The sequence below is a fragment of the Lemur catta genome, chromosome 16, assembly GCF_020740605.2.
Source record: "Lemur catta isolate mLemCat1 chromosome 16, mLemCat1.pri, whole genome shotgun sequence".
Taxonomy (NCBI): Eukaryota; Metazoa; Chordata; class Mammalia; order Primates; family Lemuridae; genus Lemur; species Lemur catta.
Window position 1 is genome coordinate 8,759,570 of NC_059143.1, and position 23,809 is coordinate 8,783,378.

The following is a 23,809-nucleotide window of genomic DNA, read 5'->3' on the forward strand; positions in this document are numbered from 1 at the left end:
ACCCAGTCTCTACTAAAAATAGAAAGAAATTATCTGGCCAACTAAAAATATATACAGAAAAAAATTAGCTGGGCATGGTGGTGAATGCCTGTAGTCCCAGCTACTTGGGAGGCTGAGGCAGGAGGATCACTTGGGCCCAGGAGTTTGAGGTTGCTGTGAGCTAGGCTGACCCTATGGGAAGCCAAGTCACCAGATTAATATTCAGGACAACATCACTTTGTCTGCACATGACAACTTTTTAAAGACTTGATGTCTGAGCCACATCCTACATAAACTGACTCAGAATTTCAGCGGGTATCAGTATTTTTTAAAAGTTCCTCCCACAGTTGAGAACCACTAATCTACATGAAAGAAGTTTTCCCTAGTTGTAGACTATATCCCTGAAAGAAATGAGGACCTTAATGACCATTTTCATTGATAAACTCATACCTAAAAAGTGAAAGCAAATGATACAGTCCTAGTATAAAGGAAAAGTAAACAATAACAACATAGCTTGAAAAATTATCTTCATTCATGGGATGCCAATTTTTATTTTAGTTGATTTTTTTCCTATTCTCAAAATACATTTACAATACAAATTTCAATTCCGAATAAATGACCACATGGGAATGTTTTAATATTCTTAAGCCAAAGGAAAAAGCCTGCAGAATAAAAACTTTGATAATAAGAAACTGAGCTCTGAAAAGAAAACTTGCTATTTTAGGGATTTTTTTTTCCCATAGCAAATAGCTTTAATAGCTATTAATATTAATATAGTAATATCCATAGCAAATAGCTTTCATGGCTTTGAATGGCAGTTCTTACTTGGAGAGAATTTGTTTTGGTCTTTTTCATCACATTTTAAATGGTACAATTTTAAGTCATTTTGTTCAGGGATTCACCTGTCAACGGCAAGGACACTGCAGTAACGGTTTCCATGAATGCAGTGGTCAGTGCGGCCCAAGAAGGCACCTGGGGGGGCGTGTGGCAGGAAGGTCACGGCGGCACAGTGTAGACGCGGGGTTGGGAGATGAGATTGGTAAAGCAAACCGGTTCCAAGGCTCCCTTCCTCCTTTGGGTTCTCACACTTTGATCTTCATTGTCACCAACTTATCCTGACCTGTGTATACACTTATCCCTTTTAGACTCGGGCAGAGTTAGGAAAACTCTCTTAAGTTTTTCTTTAGGTATATATGACTGGATAAGTTTTCAAAAAATTCTTTACTAAAAACTAAAGAAAGGAGGGGGAAAAATGCAATAGAAAAAAATGGGAAACTTATATAAGCTTGTAACTCAAGAGTGCGGCTAATGTGTAGCTGCAGTTTAGCTGGCATCAATTAACAACTCTAGAAATCATTTTCTTGGTCACTCGATATCAAAGTACTGTTCTGCTCAAGCGGCTTTTTCTCCCCCATTTAAAGATAAGCACCTCTCTCCCAATCGTGCCCCTCAATAAAACTCCTCATTTGCTACAAAAAGTGTTTAATTTCAACCTATATTAAGAAATGCAATCTATCTCTACCCAAGACACACATACATTATACATGTAACAAAAATGTCATGAAACAGTCTTATTATGTGCAATGTCCTATGATCGATTTCCTCTTCTGTTGCGTTTTTTCAAATGTGGATTATGACCAACTAAATCAATTTCATGAGCTACTACTGGTTGTATTAGTCACCTGAAAACTAGGTAAGGCCTGTGAATGTCCGTCTCAGTCTTGTGCTCACATCCACATGGAAGCTGATTTAAACATTACAGACACAGTAATGCCCTTTCTCAGTTTCTTAACTTCACCCTCTTCTTTGGAATTTTCAGAACCTGTGGTTGGTTCACTCATTTTTCATACAATAAGGCGTACAACATACCAGGAGTATAAGAATAACAGGGCCACAGTCAGGGCATCAATGCCTGCAAGTATGCACAGGTGCTAATCCAAGTCCCCGGTGATTACAAAGGAAGCCACATGTGCTGGTCTAAGGTATGTATCACGGGCCCAAAGAGAGAGAAAAGAAGTCCAAGAATCCAGAATGACCGAGGTATCTTTATCACTGAGTTCTAGTGCCAGGAAGAGGTGAGACAAGAGTTAAGTTTTGAGTAACACACCTGGTCCTCTTGAATGAATGAATGAATGAATGAATGAATGAGTGGTTAAATCAATTTTCAAAGCCCTAAGCCAATTTTTCTTTGTAAAAAGTCATAGTGGAGAAAAAAAGTCATAGTGATATGAAAAAGTGTTCCTCCATTTTTGCCTGGGTAACGTGGAATCTGTGTAATTTCATTTATGTGAATTATGCAGGGATTTGAATGGGAGTGTTGCTTACAGATGATAGAAGAGGGTCTAATTAGGAAGTCATGGAAGAACTCTTCTGAAAGAGAGATTTCGATTCTTTAACAAGCACTGAAATTAATTCCAAAGACAGCTTATAAAGCAATCATTTGGATTTGTCCTCCATGAATTTCTCTTTGAAAAAAAAAAATCGACTCCTTAATTTCTTTAGGCTTTGGCTGCCCATCGACATTCGCTGCTCAGCAGCTGCCTCAGCACAAACAACTTTGACTCCACGGATTGCTAAATGTTCCTGGGAAAGATACTGTTACTTGTCAAATGTGACATTTAAAATGAAGTTTGAGGACAGGGGATTATGATCAGATATCTTCGCTCAAGGTTTTCAAATGTGACTAAAGTTAGAAAATACAATACTTTTCAATGGATTTTGCAGATGGACTTCCTCACATTCATCAAGCACAGTAACTTCAGATAACTTTGGCCTTTGTTTCCATATCATTTTGTCCCCATCTCTGTTACAGCACGTACCTCCCCGCGTACTGAAGTTGACGATGACCATGTCTTCATTCCTTCACCAAATTCAGTTGAGGGCAGGGATGTGCCACGTCATTCTTCTTTGTATCCCTAACACCTCCCACAGAGCCTGGTGTTGAGAACGGATTCGGTAAGTTTGCGGGATAAACAGACAAGGAAGGCGGTGGAGGGTGGGGCTGAGGCTGGCAGCGCAGGAGAAGCAAGAGACGTTGTGAGCGTTCCCCAGAAATGACAGCGATTCCATTCAGAATGGAAAGCTCAGCCCAACCAGGCTCCTGCCTACTCACTCCCTGAGAAGGGAATTTACCTCTAGATGCTTCTTAATCTCTAGGTGCATATAAATCACCTAGGAATCTTATTAAAACAAGAAATCTGGGGCAGAACCTAAGATTCTGCATTTCTAACAAAGCTCCCAGGGCTTACGAATACTGCTGGGCTGCAGTTTAGACACACCCCCAGGAGCCTGTGCTCCAGGCATCTGTACCTGCATGGGCTCCATTGGGGTCCTGGGAGGAAGCAGAGAGCAAACTCAGACAGGTAACTGAGGGGTTTCATTAAGAGGCTGTCTAGTTATTTTCAAAATGTAAGCAGCATGGGGGGAAGCCAACAAGAAAAAATTAAGGACCGTCAGGCTAGCAACTGGGAGACTGAGGCATCACCAGTCCCATGGAAAGCCAAAGGAAGAGGCTAGTTGCCAAAACCAAAGAACTTCGAAGCTGGCACAGGAGCAGTAGGACAGTCCTGAAAAGGGATGTGGTCTGGGTGTCCTGGGTAGAAGAACACAAGCACCTCGCAGGGAGGGGAGAGGGGAATGCATACCCAGTCTCACTCTCTTCCCACCCTCTGATCTCCCCCTGTGGTGCACTGGCCAAACCCAACCTGGAACTCACCTGAGGGCAAGGCAGGCTTGTACACCAGCCCCCAGAACCCCCAGGACCGCCCAGAGCAGGAGCAGAGTGAAGAGTAAACTTGTCAAAATGTACCATGAAATAGTATTAAAAATATACAGATGGAAGTACAGTGTTGTGAAGTTCTCGCATATACATGAAGTAGTATAACACTACCGGAAAGTAGACTGAGATAAATTAATGGTACATATTTGTAGACTATCAGATATATGAAAAGATGTTTGCAGCCAAAGATGCATAGTGTGAAGCAAAGAGTTATCATTTTTCACCTGTTTGATAAAAATGACCGAGGCGGAGAGCACTCACTGTTAGTGCTAGCAGGGCATGAATCACTACAGTTCGGAGAATAATGTGGCATAATCCAGTAAAGTGAAAAAGTTCTTACCCTTTGATTCAGCAAACCATGTGTGAGATTCTTTTACACACAAATAAAAGCACCATATATTTGTAAAACAAAACAATGACAACAAAAAAGAGTGAACTTCTAATTTAGCAATTTATTATTTCCTGTGGTTAAAAGTAAATACGCTTGAAACAGAGTCTGGACTTCTCCAAGGGAGCCAAAGAAATGAGTCTGAGTTCATTTCTACAGGTGATCTTTAAGAAGGAAAGGACCCCAAGGGGGCTTGGTAAGTAGGGACAGCTTTAAAGACAAAAGAAAAACAAGCTGAGGGCCTGAGGCTAAGGTATAGAGGAAGTGCTGTGAAGCCACCAAAAGCTCAGCTTTGATGAGGAACAGAGTGGCCTCCCAGGTCCTCTGGGAGAAACAGGACTGGCAGGTCCACCTGGCAGGGCCAGTCTAGCAGACCAGACTTCACTTTGGTCAGGGGGATCTTGCCTGAAACCCTCCAGCTCCATTTCAGAATTTAGATGCAATATGTCTGGTGGATTCCCACAATTTGGGAAAGAAAACAGACCCTGGGAAAATCTACATAGCCAGCTCCTGAAAAGACTCAACCAGAAGTGTGTTAGAGAAATGTATATTATATCCACACATTGCATGTATTTCTACAAATTATGTACATATATAACTAATTGCTTGATATTATATAATATTAATCCCTTAATAGAGACAGATATGTATATTTCAAAGAATTCTACATTAATGCTCTAATCAAGGCTCTTAGGAAAACATTAAAAAACAGAAAGAGTAACCTCTTCATAACTGAATTTTCAACATGCCAAAAAACAGTGAACACTCTTCTACCAGGTCACTAGTTAAAAAGCAGTGTTATCTCACCATGCCTGAGGGCTGTGCTGTGTCCCTCAGCAGTGCTGCTGAATCCCATGACTGAGCACAGCGACCTTCCAAAGGGGGTGGGGCCGGGGGGGTGGTGCAGCTAAAAATGGCTGGAATCTCAGGGAAGGAGAAGCTGATTTGGGCCCTGACTGATGAGTCAGATTTGAGCTCTCTGTGCCAGGATGATACAATGGAATGTTGGCTGATGTGTCTGTCCCCTCTTCACCACCCTACCGGCCTCCCTAAGCCCATATCCCAGGAGATATGGGGTGGCCAGTTCACACTTGCCCCAGAGAGAAGTGTCAGGAGAAGAAATAAAAATGGCAAACAGAGATTCCAAATTCTTGGCTCTAGTTCAAATGAGAGACAAAAATAGTTTTGAAAAGAGATAGGAACTGGCAGAACAAGTTTTTTTCACCATGCCACTCCAAACTGGGGAGAAGGGAAACCTTTGGAGAGGAAAAAGATCGTTCTGAGCAATTAGAGGCCAACGCTCAGTGTCCCACCCCCAGAACAAAGCCTCGGTGCAGCAGGGTGGCAGCTGGGGTCCTCGGGTTTCTCCATGAAGTTTGGGAGGATCTGAGAAGACACTTGCTTCCGCTTCCCTTCGCTCACGGTTAAGGAAGCAGCCACTGAGACACATCCCTGAGACCCATCCTAAGTCACAAGCGCAAGAAGAAAGCATAGAGACTGCCGCGGGGGGCTAAGGCATGACAGGGTCAGGAGTTCTCTGCATTGCCAAGGGGCACTGACTGCAGCTGAGAGAGAAAGAGGAGACAGAGACTGATTCTCAGAGTCGGGCAGACACGCCTGGCTGGAGATAAGGGTCCCCATGACAGGGGCTGCAGGTGACTGAAGGCTCAGTTCACAACAGCGTGGCAGGCGGGTGCCAAGCCCCCGCCCCAGACCCACATGTGCACCCCGGAGCACTGCATCCAGTTCCATGGGGCGGGACTCAGATGACAGAGGACGTCTGAGTCCAGGACACAGGTCTCCCCGACCCCCTCTACAGAGGCAATGGCTTCAAGCAGCAATAGGAGAAGAGAAAGGAGGGGAACGAAGGGGAAACATTCTGGCTATTCCTGAATTTTAACCAGAAGCAACTTAGAAAGAACTAAATCTGTTGGCCAGTCAGATGTTTCTCATCCTTCTTATTCTGCATTTGGGGTTGTTACATGATCACTTTTGAATAAGAGGTTTGCTTTTGTTAAAATTTGCTGCCTGACTAAAGATCGCCAAGTTATAGTTTAAATCTGTAAATAATTCTACCATCTTGCAATAAAGTGACAGTTGAAACAAGAAAAAAAAAAAAGGATCAAAATTGATCTAAATTGGATCAAGCTGACTGGCTATGGCTGTAACTAGATTAAGGTTTTCTGCTATCTGTCAGAAATGGGGGCTGAGAATTAGAATATAAATTTTATTACTAGAAATAAAGAAAATTACATTCTGTGACTGTGAAATTCCTGGGCATTACAAGACTCATCAATTTTTCTCAGCCTCCACTGCTGAAACGTTACACAGTCATCCCTCAGCATCCACGGGAGATTGGTCCCAGGATCTGCAGATGCTCAAGTCCCGGATATAAAATGACATAGCGTCTGCATATAACCTACGCACTCCCTCCTGTGCCTCTTAAGTCGTCTCTAGATCACTTATAATACCTAACGCAATGTAAAGGATATGTAAGTAGTTGTTATAATAGTTGTTACACTATAACAATAGTTGTTATACTATTATTTTTTAATTTGTATTATTTTTTATTGTTGTATTGTTTTTTTATTCCCAAATGTTTTCAAGCTGTGGTTGGTTGAATCTGCCCATGCAGAACCTGCGGATACTGAAGGCTGACTATGTGACTGTATTTGACATGGGTAAGGTCAAGTTCCATCCAGAAGCAGCAGCCCACTGGTCTGGCTTCCATCTGTGACCACCTGGGTCTGGCCGGCCATGTGGCCTTGCACTGAGCTTACCTGAGCTCCGACTGCGAGCTGGGTGGCCTTGCAGGGTCAGCCCATACGCAACAAGTGGCAGCCCTGTCTGGAAGCACCTGGACCTCTTCTGCTGTCCTCTCTTTCCAATGTCTGGCTGCAGTCTCAGAGTTCCCCTTCAGTTCCTCAAACTATTCCATTTCATGGGGATCTCTCTTCTCTAAGCTAGGGACTCTTTAAGTTCAAGATTAGTGACATTCTGAATTCTCTCTGATTTACTTTTGTAACAAGATGGTTGAATTTCTGCCAGAAGCTTGTCAGAAAGATGCACGTAGGTCAGGGCAATTTTAAGGTAATAAAGAATTGTCAAAGGCCTGTGCAAGTCTTGACAAGTGGGTTTTCACCATCACCTACCACATCTGTCCTGATAATGAGGAAGATGTTAAAATGCTATGCAAAAACAAGCAGATGTGTCTGCTGTCCCCATAAAGACTGACAAGCAACTGAATGTGACCTTGGCCCTAGAAGGGCAGACAGTGTTCATAAAACGCCTGTTCGGGAGGTCTCAGTACCTGCACCCTGAGAGTTATACACTGAAACTTTGATTGTAGGATTCTAGTGAAAACAAAATAGAAAGCCTGTTGTTTGATGACTTGGGATATTAAGAAAAAAAAAGGAAAACAGAAAATGGAAAGCCTGGAATATACACAGCGTTCATATTCAGCTTGTGAAAACCAAGTAGATGCGATGATAAAGCCTCCTGCAATCTTGTTTCACCCAGGGAAACGTGATAAATGTATGCAATTCCCAAAAATGCCTATTTTGCAAGCACTATTATTCATTTTTCTATCATGCAAATTCCACAACTCTAGATAATTCCACTGCTTACTTTTCAGAACTTCAATATCTATCTTAATATTGCAATATGGGGGAATTTTCCAGATAACATGATACAGGATTATTTTTATATGCAGTACACAGTGTACTCTTCAATAATATCTGGGCCCAAACTAAATTTAATATATATAATGGCCTACTTTTAAAAGGCCCAGGCTCTTACGTCTGCACAAATCTATGTCATGGACATTAAAGGAAACACTTCTACTACAATACTCAGGCAAGAAATCTCGCAACCCGGTCTGAAGAACATAGAAAATGAACGTATCAGAGTATCTGCAGATCACCCCAGATGTTCTGACCTCTGCTTAAGCTGCAGAGTTAGCCAGTGCTCTGCTTACAGATGTGAAGCGGCGATTCTATAAGAGGGAGGGACACCCAGAAAAAGTATAGCCTTCCAAATCCATGAGAATGAACTAATAGTCTAACATCCCCCAATATCAGAGAATGTATTCTTCACAGTACCGTCTCGCTGGAACTGTATTATACTTAGGAAAGTCAGATAAAACCTTTCCAGATAGCGCAGCACTCACAGACATATTTATACCAGAGTAGAAGAGAGAAACTGACTCTAGTCAAGGTATATTAAGGCTCACTAATCATATGTAACACTCCCTAGTGCCGAGTGTTGGGTAAAATATCTCTTGAATATCCTCAACAATTCTATTAGAAATCCTATAGGTACTATTATAATTTCTTTTACAGTTAAGGAAATAAAAGCTAAAGAGAGTTTGCCACTGGCCTGAAGACACATTGCTGGTTAAGAGAAAGAGTTAGGATTTGAACTCAGGCAGTCGGACCTCAGAGCCAGGACCCTCTGCCCTGTGCCTTGGGTACTTTCTCACAGGCTACTTGCAGTATTGTTGCTTCTCATCCTGTGGCCATTGCTAAAAAGCTGCTTATGAATGGACAACACAACCAATTTCTTCTGCTCATCACTGAAAGATGGCACCACAATAGAATCAAAAAATTCACACATTTTTAGGACAGAGGAAGCTGCCAGTAGAGTTTCCAAGACATTTCACGAGAAAACTGGAGCTCATTAAGGGACTGTCAATCATCATGTGGATTCCATCCCTGCACTAATTTATTTTAAAACTAGAAATGTAATACACCAACTTTATGGAAAAAAAAATTTATAGAGAGAAGCTGAGCCATCTACTCAAACTAGTGATTTATCAACGAGTTTGCACGTATCCTCCAGACTACCCCAGTCCATAGTCAGTTTACAAGAGGTGAGTCTTCCCCAGGTTTGGAGTTGATCTTCTGAGAGCGATGGTAGTAAAAGGCAAGAGCTAATGGCTTAGGCTTAGCCACTGTCCAAGGGACCATGCGAAAGGACGGCTGGTAATCACGCCTGGGAGACACCTACAACCAATCAGAGTCCCTAGTGTAGCCACCAGACTGGAACAATGCTAAGGACGGCCAGACCTTCAACACTGGTGGCTTCTAGGGTTTTTCCGTTATCCTCTGTCAATATCCCTCTACATGCAGCAGCCCTATACACCACCCGTGACCTCATCCATTCCCCTGGCTTCACTTGCAGGCTGAGGATTCACAAATCCTCTGGGCTGATTGCTCAAGCTCTGACTCTTCCAGATGTCAAACTGCTTTCCGTATGTCCTCCTTCACTTGAAACTCATCCTGTCGAAGATTCACCCCCCTCCTAACTGTAACCACTCCTTTTTCTCAGTCTCAGTAATGACATCATTATATACCTGCCAGTTTTTACTCCTCCCTCTTCTTTGTCCTCCACAATGAACAGGTCCACAAATATAGGTGAGTCTCCCACGAACATGTCTCTCAAATCCATCTTTTTCTATTTTGTTCTATACCCAGTGTTCAAGTTCATGATATATCTAGGCTATCGCACACCTAACTGGTCTCACAATCTCTTGTCTCTTATTTTAACATCCTCTACATACTCTTGGCAAGAGTCATGTTGCTAAAACAAAAATTTTATATACCATTCTCTTATTAATAATCATTTGATGGGGACTCTCCAGTTGGAAAGATGTTTCAAACTCATTAGCTTGTTTAAAATTTCTTTACAACCTGCCTTAGTTCATCTCTACCCTCCACTCCAATTATATATGCTAAAATTCATCCATAGTGATCTCATCATGGATCCCTTAAGCCGGCTGGCGAACAGGAGTCGATCGGAACAAGACATTACAGCAGTTAAGAAAGAGGCTTTGTAGCTGATCTGACGCGAACTGAATCACAGATCTATGATGGAATAACTTACGTACCACTCAGGGACCCAAGTTCCCCTTGTCTCAAAAATGGGATAATGTAAGGTTGTCACCAGAACTAAATAAGAAATTTCTCCAGGGATTTACAGGGGAAAAAAAGATAATAAATAAGATAATGTGTTAGCTTCATAATCCTCCTCCTCATCAGGTGTACTTATATCCACTATTTAATATACAGCAAATTTTCAAAGAAGAAACACTTTGTACAAATATATTATTGTTAGTTGATGTCCCCAAGACTTGCATCCTTGAGTTTCTGGAGCTTGTTGAAATGATACTTTGGGAAGACAACTGCAATAGTTTGTAGCAATTAAGAACTGTCCTGCTGGCTGGCACTTTGGGAAGCCACTTGAGGCCAGGAGGAGTTCCAGACCAGCCTGGGCCACATAGCAAGACCCCCATCTCTACAAAAAAGTTAAAGAAAAAAAGTAGCTGGGTGTGTTGGCTTATGCCTGTAGTACCAGATACTTGGGAGGCTGAGGTAGGAGGGTGGCTTGAGCCCAGGAGTTCGAGGCCGCAGTGAGCTGTGATTGTACTACTGCACTCCAGCCTGGGTGACAAAGCAAGAACTGCCTAAAAAAAAAAGAAAGAAAAGAAAGAAAGAAAGAGAGAGAGAGAGAGAGGAAGGAAGGAAGGAAGGAAGGAAGGAAGGAAGGAAGGAAGGAAGGAAGGAAGGACAGGGAAGACAGGAAGATAGGAAAAAAAGAGAAAAGAAAGAAAAGAAAAGAAAAGAAAAGAAAAGAAAAGAAAAGAAAAGAAAAGAAAAGAAAAGAAGGAAGGAAGAAAGGAAGGAAAGAAGGAAGGAAAGAAAGAACTGTCCTGTTTCCTAGTAATTAACTGAGTACAGAACTTCCTTATAATATATTTTATCTTATTTTTTATTTACTATGTGTTATATCTCCAAATAAGCTTGAGTACAGAAATTTCACCTTATCCTTCTTAACATCTCTATACTAAGTAGCTCAACACAAGATTCTCAGTAGATCTTCAATAAATTTTGAGGTTAGAGTCAGCCAATAGGCTAAAGACTGCTAATCCCCATGATAAATGCCAAAAGTTAAATGTACGAGTTTCTGATGCTCCTTGACCATGATATTTTTTCAAGTGAATAAGGGGTATACTTTGTGAGAGGAAAAAAAACTGTTTTACAATTTATTTTGTTATGCTGTATAAGCAGGATGCAAATTAGCAAGAGACTATGGGTGCACAGGTTAAAATTAGGCTTTGAGCAATTAAATACTTTAATTACAATGTTAATAGTCATAGTTCATAATATGGAAGCCATATTTCTTCAGGCTACCTGCATTAGTTGATATCAGTAGATTTGCACAGTGTTTATAAAAATATTGACTAATATCTGCCTTCCCAGCTGACTGCAAGTGAAAAAGTCTGTGAGGCTGGCCTCTAGTTGGAGACCATCTCACAATGCTTTTTTGGGAAAATGTTCCCATCCAATATCCTGCCTCTATAAATTCGAAAATGTTTCCTCTGATAGCCATGTTTTGAGATTTTAAGTCATGTCTGTAAGTTACTCTGAGCTTCTCCAGTATATTTCACAAACATTTCTTGGGTGCCTATAGATACAGCTAACAATTACTAGCAGCCGCAATTCTAAGCACTTTACATGTACTAACTCGTTTAACCCTCACAATGACCCTATAAGGTAAGTATTACGATTCCATTTTACAAATGTGACAACTGAGGTTTGGAGAGAAAAATTCATCTGCCCGTGGTGATGCCAGGATTAAGGGGTGAGCAAGCACTGGCACCATATGCTGTCCGTTCCCAGAGTCTCTGCTCTCAACTCCAGACACCACACGGGCTCACATGAAAGAGAATACGGTAAGTGCTGAGAGTTTTAGACAATGAAAGCAATTCTTACTAAAGGTTCATCAAAGACCTCAAGGAGGACGGGCAGGACTCTGACTGCAGGGAGGGTCCGAGTATAACATGCATTCCACGCAGAAGCCCCGCGAGCAAAGCTACGCAGCCAGCGAAGGCCGGGCAATGGGGTGGGAAGGATGAAGGCGCTGGCGTACCTGCGGATGCAGGAGAAGGTACAGTTATAGACTCTGCAGATACCATGAGAAGATGCTTTTGGATTTTAACAACGAGGCTGCGAAAAGCCTCCGAAGTTTTCCCAAAAAGATATCATGAGTAGAGACATTCTCTGGGAAGACTAGACTATTTTGAATAATAATCCAAAAGTCAAGAAATTCTCAGTTGGAAGGAATAACAAACTGAAACTAACAGGCTGACATTTAATAGGAAGGAGTCTGAAGCCCTGAAAGTTCAGTGCACGTTTAGGATGATTGTTTCCTGGCATGAGGACAGTTCGCCTAAAAAAGGTAAAGGGATTCTGGCCAACTGCAAGGTCAGTACAAGCCAACAGCATTACATGAATGCCAGTAAAGCGAATTTGATCTTAAGTGGTGTAGAAGTTTCTACGTGTATCACACGGAAAGGAGAGATGATTGCCATAAACCCAGCAGAACTGGAATGCAGCTCTGGGTACCATATTTAAGGGAAAATGTTAACGGGACTGACTTCAGGGCAGGAGAGTCAAAGAGAGACTGTCAAGAAGCCATGATATGTGGGAAACTGTTGAAAGCACTGGAGAAATTTAGAAAGCTCCAGGGAAGCACTGTCTTCAAATATTTCAAGAACCTTCTTGGAGAAGAACAATCTGTGTAGACTCATGAAACAAAAATAGAACCAATGGGAGGATAATATAACAAGGTATCAACCAATACCAAAGGCCAGCTCTCTATTAGCTACGGGGGAGAGTGAATGTCAGCAAGCCAAAGAGACAGAAGAATGCATTTAAAATGAATCCTCACCTTGTTGAGTGTGGGAGTGTATACGTATTAAAGCAAAGATACTGACAACACAGTCTTTAGGAATTTGGAGATGTCAGTAAGAGGGGTGGAGAGACAGTGCTTGAAGAAGGGCAGGGTGCGGAATTTGAGCTGGACTTTGTCAGATAAATCAGTTTACAAATCCAAAGTGGTCACAAATCCAAAGTGGTCAAGTAACAGCCAAAAAGCCAAATCTTCAGTAAACAGATAGAATTGTAACCAGATTACTGAAAATGCTCACTGAATCCACTTAGGGCTTAAGAACACACAATAATTCTCTGTAATAAATTCCTCCTCAAACTTTTGAAGTTCATAAGGGGTAATGTGATTCCTTTCCTTTCTTTTCTCACAACAGTACCCCCTACACACACACACACACACACACACACACACACACACACACACACACAAACACATGCACACAACGATTTACATGTTAGTGGGGAAGAGAAATAGATACCATCTTCTCCTTCAAGACAGTAGTTGGAAAAGCAAGTAAAAATAGTCTGAGAGCACAGAAGCTAAGACCCCATCAGTAAGGAGAAACAGCCTCCCTAGAATGTTCACAGTCCTGCAGCTACTTCTACCATAACCTCAAAGAGTTTTTCTACTACTACTTCTAGACTGAAAAACACAGGCAGATAAGAAATTCTGTCATTCATTCAGCGCCATGTGGGAGAAAGTGCCCAGGTCCCAGAGTCAAACTTTGGCTCTCATTTTTGCCCTGATGTTTACCTGTACGAACTTGGGCAAGACACTTGACCTCACTGTGTCTCAGTTTCCATATTTGTGAGCTCTGGATAACCATTTCTACATGGAGTTTTTGTGAAGATTAATGAAACTGTATTTGTAAAATGCCTGAACACTGAAGGGTACTGAATAAATAGCAGCACCTACGATACACGTTTTATTTATGGACTGGCCCCCAAATGAGTATCCTGCCTTGCACAGCAGGAGCTGATTCTGAATGGACATAAGCAAGTGGGAGCCAAGAGCTCAGCTCTCAGGGACAGCCAAGTGTGCGAGCAAACGTATTTATTTAGAAGTTGCAAACTTTGTTGAATTATGAAACTTGTTCAAATAAAAATGTGGTTCAAAAACCAGGATTTAAGAGGAATACAGGCAGAACAGCTCTGGTTGAGCTATGGATGGAGATTCTCTTCCTCCTTCCACCCCAGTGTCCCCTGCCCCAGTGCTTCCCTGAGCCAAGTTTGAAAACTCCTGAACCAAGTTTTCTTTCTCAAAGGTCCCTTCTCATTCTAGCATTCTATAATTCCACTTCTACTGTTTCCACTATAACCTACAGATTTCTAGCAAACGTTCTTAGACGTTTTGACACCTTGGCGCACCTCTGACACTTCGAAAACGGCACCACCTTTTGAAAAGGTCCAGGATGCTTTTGTCTAATGATGATTTCTGCTTGCTTCCATTTCATAGATTAGAAAGCAGCTTAGAAGAGTCTGAAGTGTCTTATTGGTAAGAGATATCCACAGACAGACTTATCTAATTAAAAAAGAAATTATGCTTTAGGGTATTTTGCTTTATTTTTTAAAAAAGAAGCTGTCAGGGATGAATCAAATGTATCTATTTTAACAAAATATACTAGAAGATTCACACCCTCTGAAAAATTCAGGGTTGGTAAAGCATGAAATGAAATACAATGTGTGATATGCTATTATTTTAAAAGAATTTTTTGACATGAACTCATCTGTGGGCCTCCATTTTAATTATGGTTGCTACAAAGCATCCTGCCTTGAATATTCATAAGTTACTGCAGATGCTCTACCCAAGTGCTGCAGGTCAGTGCTCAGGGGTCTCCCCTAAACCCCTGCCTTCCTTAGGCCCGCTGTGTGCTCACTGCTTCCACACCTCCTGCACTCCTTCCCAACTTGCTGGAAACACTATTTGCAATGAGCTCTGCAAGTTGTGAAACAGGAAGAAAAACAGGGGAAAAACATCTACTTATTCTGGATGTTTCAGATAGTTAACTACCACTTTAGCACACGAATAACTGCAATGTTATGCTTCTAGCCATCTTTTAGAGCAAAACAATGGACCCCGTTCATGTCCCAAATAGTAACTTTTGTAAAGCACCCAGTGGGATTCCTGGAAAGTTTAGAGTGGTGTGATCTGCAGCTAAGCAGGAAATAGCCTTTGCATGTCTGGCCCCCATTTAACCCTGCATCTTCATAAGAAAAAGAAAGTTTAAATCTTCCTGTTTATTTAATTAAATACACCTGACAAGGGGAGACTTGCATAATCTTCACAGCTAACAGAGACAAGACCTGTTTACTCTGCTTATTCCTTAAGTTTGTTCGGTAAATGAGCTTTGTAAACCTATCATTTATTTGTCAGGAAAGTCACCCAGCAATGAAAGGCCATCTAATCAGTGCTCATCTTGCCCAAACACTCCTCTCAATACCCTTTTTCCCCTCAACCTTAAATAATCCACAGGCTTCTAGACCACTAAGAAACAATTCCCTTTTTCTCAATCTCTCCTTCCACCTCTGTTTAGATAAGTACTTGGCGGGGGCTGTTCTTGGTGCAATCTTCTACCTGTGAACCGTCTTGCAGCCAAGCAGCACTGCTTTTAGAAGGGAATGGCTGTTATTCCCGTCTTGGGGCTGAATAGCTCCGTGCTTTACTATAACAATATTGTACATCCTGGCTGAACTGTTTTCACCCTTTGCTTTTGGAAAATTTCCAGGTTGGGTCTGTGTTTACGTCAGCAAGACTGATTCAAAACACCACCTCTGGGGTTTGAAACGGGCATTAAAACACATTCCTGCAGTCAGCTCAACTGAAGGCTTGGGAGGCCTTCCCGTAAATCTTCACTTCTCCCTGTCACTCCACGTATTGCAGAGAGGCATTGATTTCCTTTTAGCTCATCCCATAGGCTATTTTGTTATTTTTCCTAAAATTTCGGTGAGAAATTTGCCTTTAGAGCTTTGGATTATTATGCCCATTGTCCTCAGAATTCCTTATCTGTAAAAGATTCTGCTTGCTTAGGTAGGCTAAGTGTTGTTTTGTTTTCCATCTGATTTTTTTTTCCCTTAGGCTTTAAGATCATAAAAATAAAGCCCTTTGTTTGCATATTCAAGTCTAAACATAAGTCTTATCTTGTTACACTTGTCTTTGATTAGCACAGGTGCTATTCAATTAATCCCTTGGCTTAGAGTATAACAAGGGCCTTACAAAATTTGTCTGTAAAAGACAAGCACAGGAACAAAAAGGGAGGCAGGGGAAGGGAGCAGTGATTATATCCAGAACTAAAAAGGCTCTCCAAAAGAAACCACAGAATGGGAAACTGAGAAACAATTTCTAAATATAATGCAAATGCAAATTCATTGTTACTTAGGAGATTTAAAGTTAAAGAAAGTCTTCCTATTTAGTAATATCATCAGTGTGTGCGTTAAATTATTACCTTCACAAATGAGCACATTCAGCTAGCTTTTCCTAAGCACCATGCTGGAAATTTATACCCCATCATGGACTTGGTTTTGCTTACCCCACCTGAAATCTGAGGTAAAACTATAACAACACCAAAACCCTTCCCCTCCCTCCACACTATAAAAATGAGCGATATTTCATCAAAGTAGGCTTCCTTACCACATTCTAACCTAATCCAAAAAAGGCTCCATGGGGTCAAAGCAGACTTTACCTTGTGATTATAAAATACCCTAAGTAAAACAATCGAAAGACAATAAAGCAACTACAAACACAGTTTTGTAAATATAGAGATGATACTATCATACTTAGGTAAAAGGAATCCCTAACGCTCTGATGCAGATGACTGTAATCTCATTTCAAAGGAAATGAAATTCAAATAATAAACAGTAAGGCCACCTCTCCTAGCAGTCCTCCTTCCCCCACAAGCCCAACACAAAGAACAAGAACAAAAATGAAACAGAAGACAAAATAAGGAGTCACTGACAAGGTAGCTGTATGGACAACGCTCTAAAAATTAAACTTTGAAAAAGAGGTTAATGGATACTATGAAAGCCTTTCTGGGAAGAGCATGCATTTGTGTTTCCCTGAAGTAGAGGCTCTGCTTGCTATTGATCAGACTAATTAGGTCATTGGCTTCAAGAATATAGGTGCAAATTAATCTCAAAGAAGGTGCACAGGGGAGGAGCAGCCAGAGCCCGGGGAAAGATCAGAAGAAACAAATGGAAGTCACACAAATCTCATGCAGACCTCTTTTCTGTAGACCAGATACAGAGTGAGAACTCCCTCCCCTACCACCTGTCTTCTGCAGGACCAGGGCAGCACGCAGCCACTTCTGGTCTGTGCCCTTTGTCCCCAGCATGGGAAGCAAGAGGAAAGGCTTCGTGGCCTGACCAGAGAAATGCGTGAATTCCATTAAAGAGTAGAAAAGCTTGCTTGGGTAATCCTCAGTAGATGTTTCTAAAATTAGACAATTAACTGTGGAAAGATTGGATTAGATAGTTTAAAGGCTCCAGCACACAAACAGGAACTGGAATCTGAAGATTTCTAAGCCATTCATTTGATGCATCTATTAAGAACCCATTTTAACTAGTCTTCTCAAATTAGTAATATGACTTACCTACTTTCCTTCCCTTCCGTATTTGAACTTTAAAAACTCATATCTATACCACAACAAAAATCTGCTTTTGAAAGGTTAAAAATTGCAATTTACTATCACTTAACATGATGCGCCCACAAACTACTAATAAAACTATAAGCCTCTAAAAATGGATTTTAAAGAAAAGCTATAGCAACTATTTGCGCTCTTCCTTTCTCTTTTAAATGAAAGGAAGAACCCTGCTGCAGAAAGAAGTCTGTAGCCCAAGTTACTGATTTAGGAAGTGCTTGGAATCTTACCTTTGAGTAGGTTAAAAGCCTCAGGGATGATATTCTTAAGGGAGAAGCACAAAACACCTCTGCGAGGGTGTCTCCGCATGGCCCAGAGGCGGGGAGGCTGTCCCCAGCTGCCACCACCCCATGCCGGCTGAGCCCTGCCTGGACCCAGACAGTCCTGCCGGCCAGAAACAAAGGGCAATGAAGTTTCTTGTCTAAGTGAACTAATTCCCACCGCTCGGCCGCTATTTAAAGAGGTGGTGCCCGCGGGACAAACGCTGCTCCGAGCCTTCCTGTTTGTGTCTCAGCTCAAACTTCCATCCATTTCCTAAGGAAGACTGCAAAGAGTAATCCGCCTGGAGAAGGCTGAGAGTGGCGAAAACCCGGGCAGGGTGTGAGGACAATTTTAGAAACCGTCTTCCCCTTCCTCCTTTTCTCCACTAAACAGATATGGGCCTTTATGAAAAGTAGTAATTTTAAAAGTCGAAAGCAAAAATTGTAACTGTCGTAATTTGGTGAAAGTCTTTCTATTCCTGAAAGATTTTTAACCTGAAATGTATAATAGAAAGGAAAGAATTCATGGATTATCAATCCAATACAGAGAAAAATCACACGACTTCCGGTCAGAAGGCAAGGGTTTGATTTTTAAAAGCTTTGCCATTTACTAGCTTTGGGACCTTAAGACATTCACAGACTCCTCTGGACTGCAGTGTTTTTGTGTCTGAGTAAATGAGACTAATAATAAGTACTTTACGCAGCTTTTGTGAGAACAGCATAAGATGATTGTAAAAGAGCCTAGACTAGGCCCTAGATAAAAGTCAGATCATGCTATGGTTACATCACAGTATCTGATTTCCCAGCTTCTGTTACACAATATCAGACATTAGTAGCTGGATAAAAGGAGCTAATATCTCTCCTCTCCAAAATTATATTATGTATGCATCGGTTTGCTTGTGTGCTGTCTGACTTCCTCTTTGGTATCTAGGCTGCAGGTGGGGCAGAAACTTCATTTGTTATGCTGATTTACCATTTCTAGTGCCAAGAACAGTTTTTGGCATCTATTAACATACAATAAATTTTTGTTAAATAAATGAATGAATAAATGCATAATTTCAGACAAAATCAAGCACAATATTCTACAAATGGTAAGCCTGAAACAAATACTTGTTTAATTAGTGAATGAATACAGACCCTCCTCAACCTATCATAGAGTTACTGGAGTTATGCCAATACAGACCCATCCTAAATTGAAAATATCATTGAAATAAGTTGAATAAGTTGGAAACGCATTTAATACACCAAACCTGCCAAACACGATAGCTTAGCCTAGCCTACTTTAAATGTGCTCAGAATACTTACATTAGCCTACAGCTGGGCAAAAACATCTAATGCAAAGCCTACTTTATAATAAAGTATTGAATAACTCAAGTAATTCCTTGAATACTGTACTGAAAGTGAAAAACAGAATGGTTGTATGGGTACTCAGGTTTCTACTGAATGCGTATTGCTTTTGCACCACTGTAAAGTCAAAAGATCATAAGTCTAACCGTCATAATTCAAGGACCGTCTGTACTCCTTTTCCTATAGAGAAACATCACAGGGAAAATGCAGTGTAATAAAATTTTAAGACAAGCTGGAGCTCTTGAAAACCACTGTGACACATATGACAATATGTTCTGTTAAATCACCCCATTCAAACATGTTAAGATGATGAATGTACAAACTTCATACAGCAAGAATATTGGGTCCAATATTTAATATGAATTAATTTGCTGAAAAAAGTTTAGCTTAGTTTGGAATATACCTAAAAATCCTTTCTTGGGCTTATTTCACTTAAAAATGGAGATTCTCTGTTGCCCCTTTAAGCCTTAGCTTGGTGGCAGTAGGACTCATTGACGTTTTTTGTTTTTTTTTTTTTTATTGACACATAATATTTTACATATTTATGGGGTACATGTGATATTTTGTTACATGCACAGAAAGTGTAATAATGGAGTCTTGGTATTTGAGATATCCATCACTTTGAGTATTTAGGATTTCTATGTGTTGGGAGGAATTCAAGTTCTCGCTTCCAAGTACTTTGAAAGACACAGTACAGTGCTGTTGGCTATAGTTACTCTACTCTGCTGTCAAACAATAGAACTTACACCTTTTATCTAACTGCATGAAAAGCATTACCCAGACAAGGATAAAGACATGTGTTCCCTTGTCGTTCTTAAGATGACATTCTTAAGACGACATGCTGGGCGACAGAATAGTCTCAAGAGTCTGAAACAAAATACAGTATTTAGTGTTGGGTCTTCCCATTATTGCCTGAGTCTGGTAGGGACTACAGATCAATTCCTTGATGACTGTTCATTCATCTATTTGGTGTAAGGAAGAGAGTGACGGTAGTGGACGTTTGTCCACTTAATAAAATGACCAAGAGAGGAAGGATCCTGAACCTCAAAAGATCACTTGAAACACAATCCCCTCTCCCTTCTAAGGCGCCCTCTTGCTTTGCATGAGAAATAGCAACCTCCAGGGCTCTCTTCTTTTCCTCTCTGCCCTCTCTTGGCACCCACTTTTTACTTGATAAACAGAACAAGGGCTATCCTACTGCAGATCTTTTTGCCAGCGTTAATAGTGGAAAATAAAGATTTGAAGTTGCTTAACTGAATGAAGTCATTTTAGTTCCAAAATACAGAGAAGAGGTATATTATTATTGAACCTGAAAGTTCTATAGACTTTGGCCAATGAAAAAGGATCTCTGAAGAACAGAGAGCGGTAGTCAAATAAAAACAGAGTTGACTGCCTTTAAGAAGTCTCTGTTCTCTATGTTTTTCTGAATTTAAGGTTTGAGACACCAGGTCAATGTTGCTCCCCACTTCCCTCCTCTTCCCTGGCCTCTCACTCCACTGCCCAAGTCCAGCAGGCATTTTTTTTAATGAATAAAGATTCTAAATAAGTTTTGAAATAGATTTTTAGCAGTATCCAGCAGGCAGCTTTCTCACCTTGCATTTAGCTTCTGGCCTGACAAATACCAGTCTACATGGAGGTTGTGGGTTCATCTAGGTAAGATTATCAGGTGCAGCTTAAATGCCTCCTGGAACATGCACATTTGACCCTAGGGAAAGGTGGGAATGAACTGTGGAAACTGCCAATCAGTAGTCGAGTTTTTTCCTTCATCTAATGGAAGAAGAACTCTTGGAAGCACCCAGAAGCTCTGACTTCCTCCTCAGGGATGGTGACGTACCTGCCAGCTATTTCCTGTAGAACAGCCTTATTGTCCCAATTATTGACAGATTTAATCAAGACAGCACTGTGTATTTGGTTAGCAAATAAAAAGATAACTTCAAGTTACTGATTACAGGGTCTTCTTGTGTTATTTCTCTCATTATTGGATCCCATTTATCTTATTTATCTAAAGCTATAGAAAACATAAAAATAATCTTGTAAGAGAAGATCATTTACATGCATGACTAAAAGGAACAAATATCATAGAACACATTATCCCAAAGTCTACAATTACTGGGTATGTACACTTAACAACAGAATAAAAATGAATTTTTCCTTGTTGCCATCTGTTGTTTTATAGAAGGATAGCTGATTTCTTATCAGCTGACTCTAGTAACTAGGGTTTGTTAGGAATAAAATAAGTAAAACAAAGTTACATGGAAAGGCTAATCTTCTTGATAAGAAAGTATTTTGATAGCAAGTTAATTCTAAGAGTTTAGGGCTATTTCTTTTCCAAAATGAATAATAAAGGAGACAACATTTCTCCCTTCCAACTTGCTATGGGCAAGGACCATGCTAGATGCTGTGAAGACACAAGATGTGTAAGTACAGGGTTTCTATTCTGAATTAGTTCATAAACTGGTAAGATAGTCACAGAAATAACTATAGTACAAAGGTAATGTGTAATAAAGCTCTAATATCAAGTGTGCAGAACAAGAGATGAGAAGAACATCGGTTCAAATCCTGGCTTTGCCACTTCCAAACTGTCTGATCTTGGGTAAATTTCTTAATCTTTCCAAGCCTTGCTTTCCTCATGGGTAAAATAGACATCACACTAGTATTAACCTCATAGGGTCACGTTGAAAGTTAAATGAGTATGAATGCAAACCCCTTCACAGAGTGCATGGCTTTTGGAAGTCCTCAATAAATGGCATTGATGTAGATCAGAAAGATTAAAGAAACACTTCAAGTGCCATGGACATGCAAAGGGGAAAGAAAATTCACACCCATAAATGAAATAATTGATATGGTGTTGTCGAGCCAAGAAATTGCTTTCTTGGAATAGTTTGGACATACAGGCTGTTACTGATGTAATCCCTTACGTGTGAAAGACAACTTACAAAAAAGTGCCCTGAAAGAACAGGTGCCACAGTCACCACTTATCTCTCAGGTGTCAGGTCCCCTTCCTTTCCGGGATGCCCATCCATGATCCTCTGTCTAATCTCACCTTGTGCCAATCCAGGGCACAGTAAATGCCCTTGGAGTCTCTTCTCTCCCTCCCCCAAAATCACTTCTCTCTCAACACTAAACAAGGTCTCAAAGGGTATCTTAATGTCTAGGAGAGGACACCCAGAATATTGAAACTGCTTCTGGCCATGATGGATTAACCAGGACTGGATTAGCCTCCTACCATAAACAACTTAAAAACTACATAAGCTATGTGAAAAACTGTTTATAGATAACAGACAAGAATAAGCACAAGATGTGATCCCTGGGAGAAGGAGAATGATGACTGAGTCCTGTAGCCACCCCAGCTCTCTGCCTGGCTGCACAGACCACTGCGGTCTCATAGAGTTAAGCGGACAAAAAAAGAGTTCAAGGAGGCTACAGCAGGTGGAATTTGCCGTAAAAGCTCAAGAAATCCATTTAGGGTCTTCTTGAGTTTGTTGCTAAACAGTAAGTTGTACATGCTCAGGGTCAATTTCATAGAGATGGACAAAAAACACATGAGGATCATGTGTTAAACAATTCCCAGAGCTCCCAAGGGGCTGGGAGACATCTGAGTTTTGACCAGTCAGAATAGTAAGTCTTTGTTGAGGATCTGGGGCTTTAGGTCACAATCCCAGAAGTCTCATGCTTTAGTGAGGCTAAATCAGCCTTTAAAGTAAAGGCAAAAGACTTGCCTTAACAAAACCTAAAAAGAAAGGCAAACAAAACCTTGCACTGTACAATAACAAAAAAATAACAAGTTTGGCATTCAATCAAAAATTACTACACACGCAAAGAAACAAGAGAATGAGGCATAAAAACAGAATCAGAAATGACAGAGCTGAGAAATTAGCACACAAAGACATTAAAGAGCAATCATAAATATGTCCAATTACTTAAGGATTTAAAAAGAAAAACATGAAGGGAGAAATGGAAGATAAACAATGAAACTTTCTAGAAATGAAAAATATACCTAAAATAAAAAATATATTAGATGCAATTATCAGCACATTAATTCACTGCAGAACAGGAGACCAATAAATTCAAAAACTAAAAAATATAGAAAATACTCAAACTGAAACACACAGAGAACAAAAGTCTGAAAAAATTGAACAGAGCCTCAGTGACCTGTGAGGCAATATCAAGTGGTCTAACACATGTGTTACTGGAGTCTTGGGACAGAGGCAGGGAAAAAAAGCTGATGTAAAGAAATAGTAGCTGATATTTTTCTAAATGTATGGAAAAATGTGAATCACAGATCTAAGAAACTCAATGAACTCCAAGAAAGATAACACAAAGAAAACCACAGACAGGCAGAACATGATGCAACTGCTGAAAAACAGAGATAAAGAGAATACATCAAAAGTAGCAGAGTAGGAAAAACAGACATTAAGTACAAAAGAACAAAGATAAGAATGACTGCAAACTTCTCATCAGAAATAATGCAAGACAAACGCAGTAGAACAACATCTTTAAAGTGCTGAAAGAAAAAAAAAAAACGGTCAACCTAGAATCCTACATCCAGTGAAATTATCCTTCAAAAGGAAACACTAGATAAATATTTTTTTTAGACAAACAAAAGCACAGAGCCAGCTGATCTGCACTACAAGAAATGTTAGGGCAAGTTTTTCAAGCAGAGAGAAAATAATACCAGATGGAAACTTGGACCT

The 23,809-nt window shown here is 40.6% G+C and overlaps 1 protein-coding gene across 4 annotated transcripts in view; it reads right to left on the bottom strand.

Annotated features, from left to right (window-relative positions):
* The window catches only part of ARHGAP28 (Rho GTPase activating protein 28), a 168,130-nt gene that overhangs the window by 100,767 nt on the left and 43,554 nt on the right, over positions 1–23,809 (bottom strand). The window contains exon 1 of one of the 4 annotated variants that reach the window (XM_045527375.1): positions 17,739–17,915. The exons of the other annotated variants lie outside the window; for them this stretch is intronic. The gene's annotated coding sequence lies outside the window, so the exon portion shown is untranslated. Of the gene's footprint in view, positions 1–17,738; positions 17,916–23,809 lie in introns of those variants that run through there. 4 annotated transcript variants of the gene reach the window in all.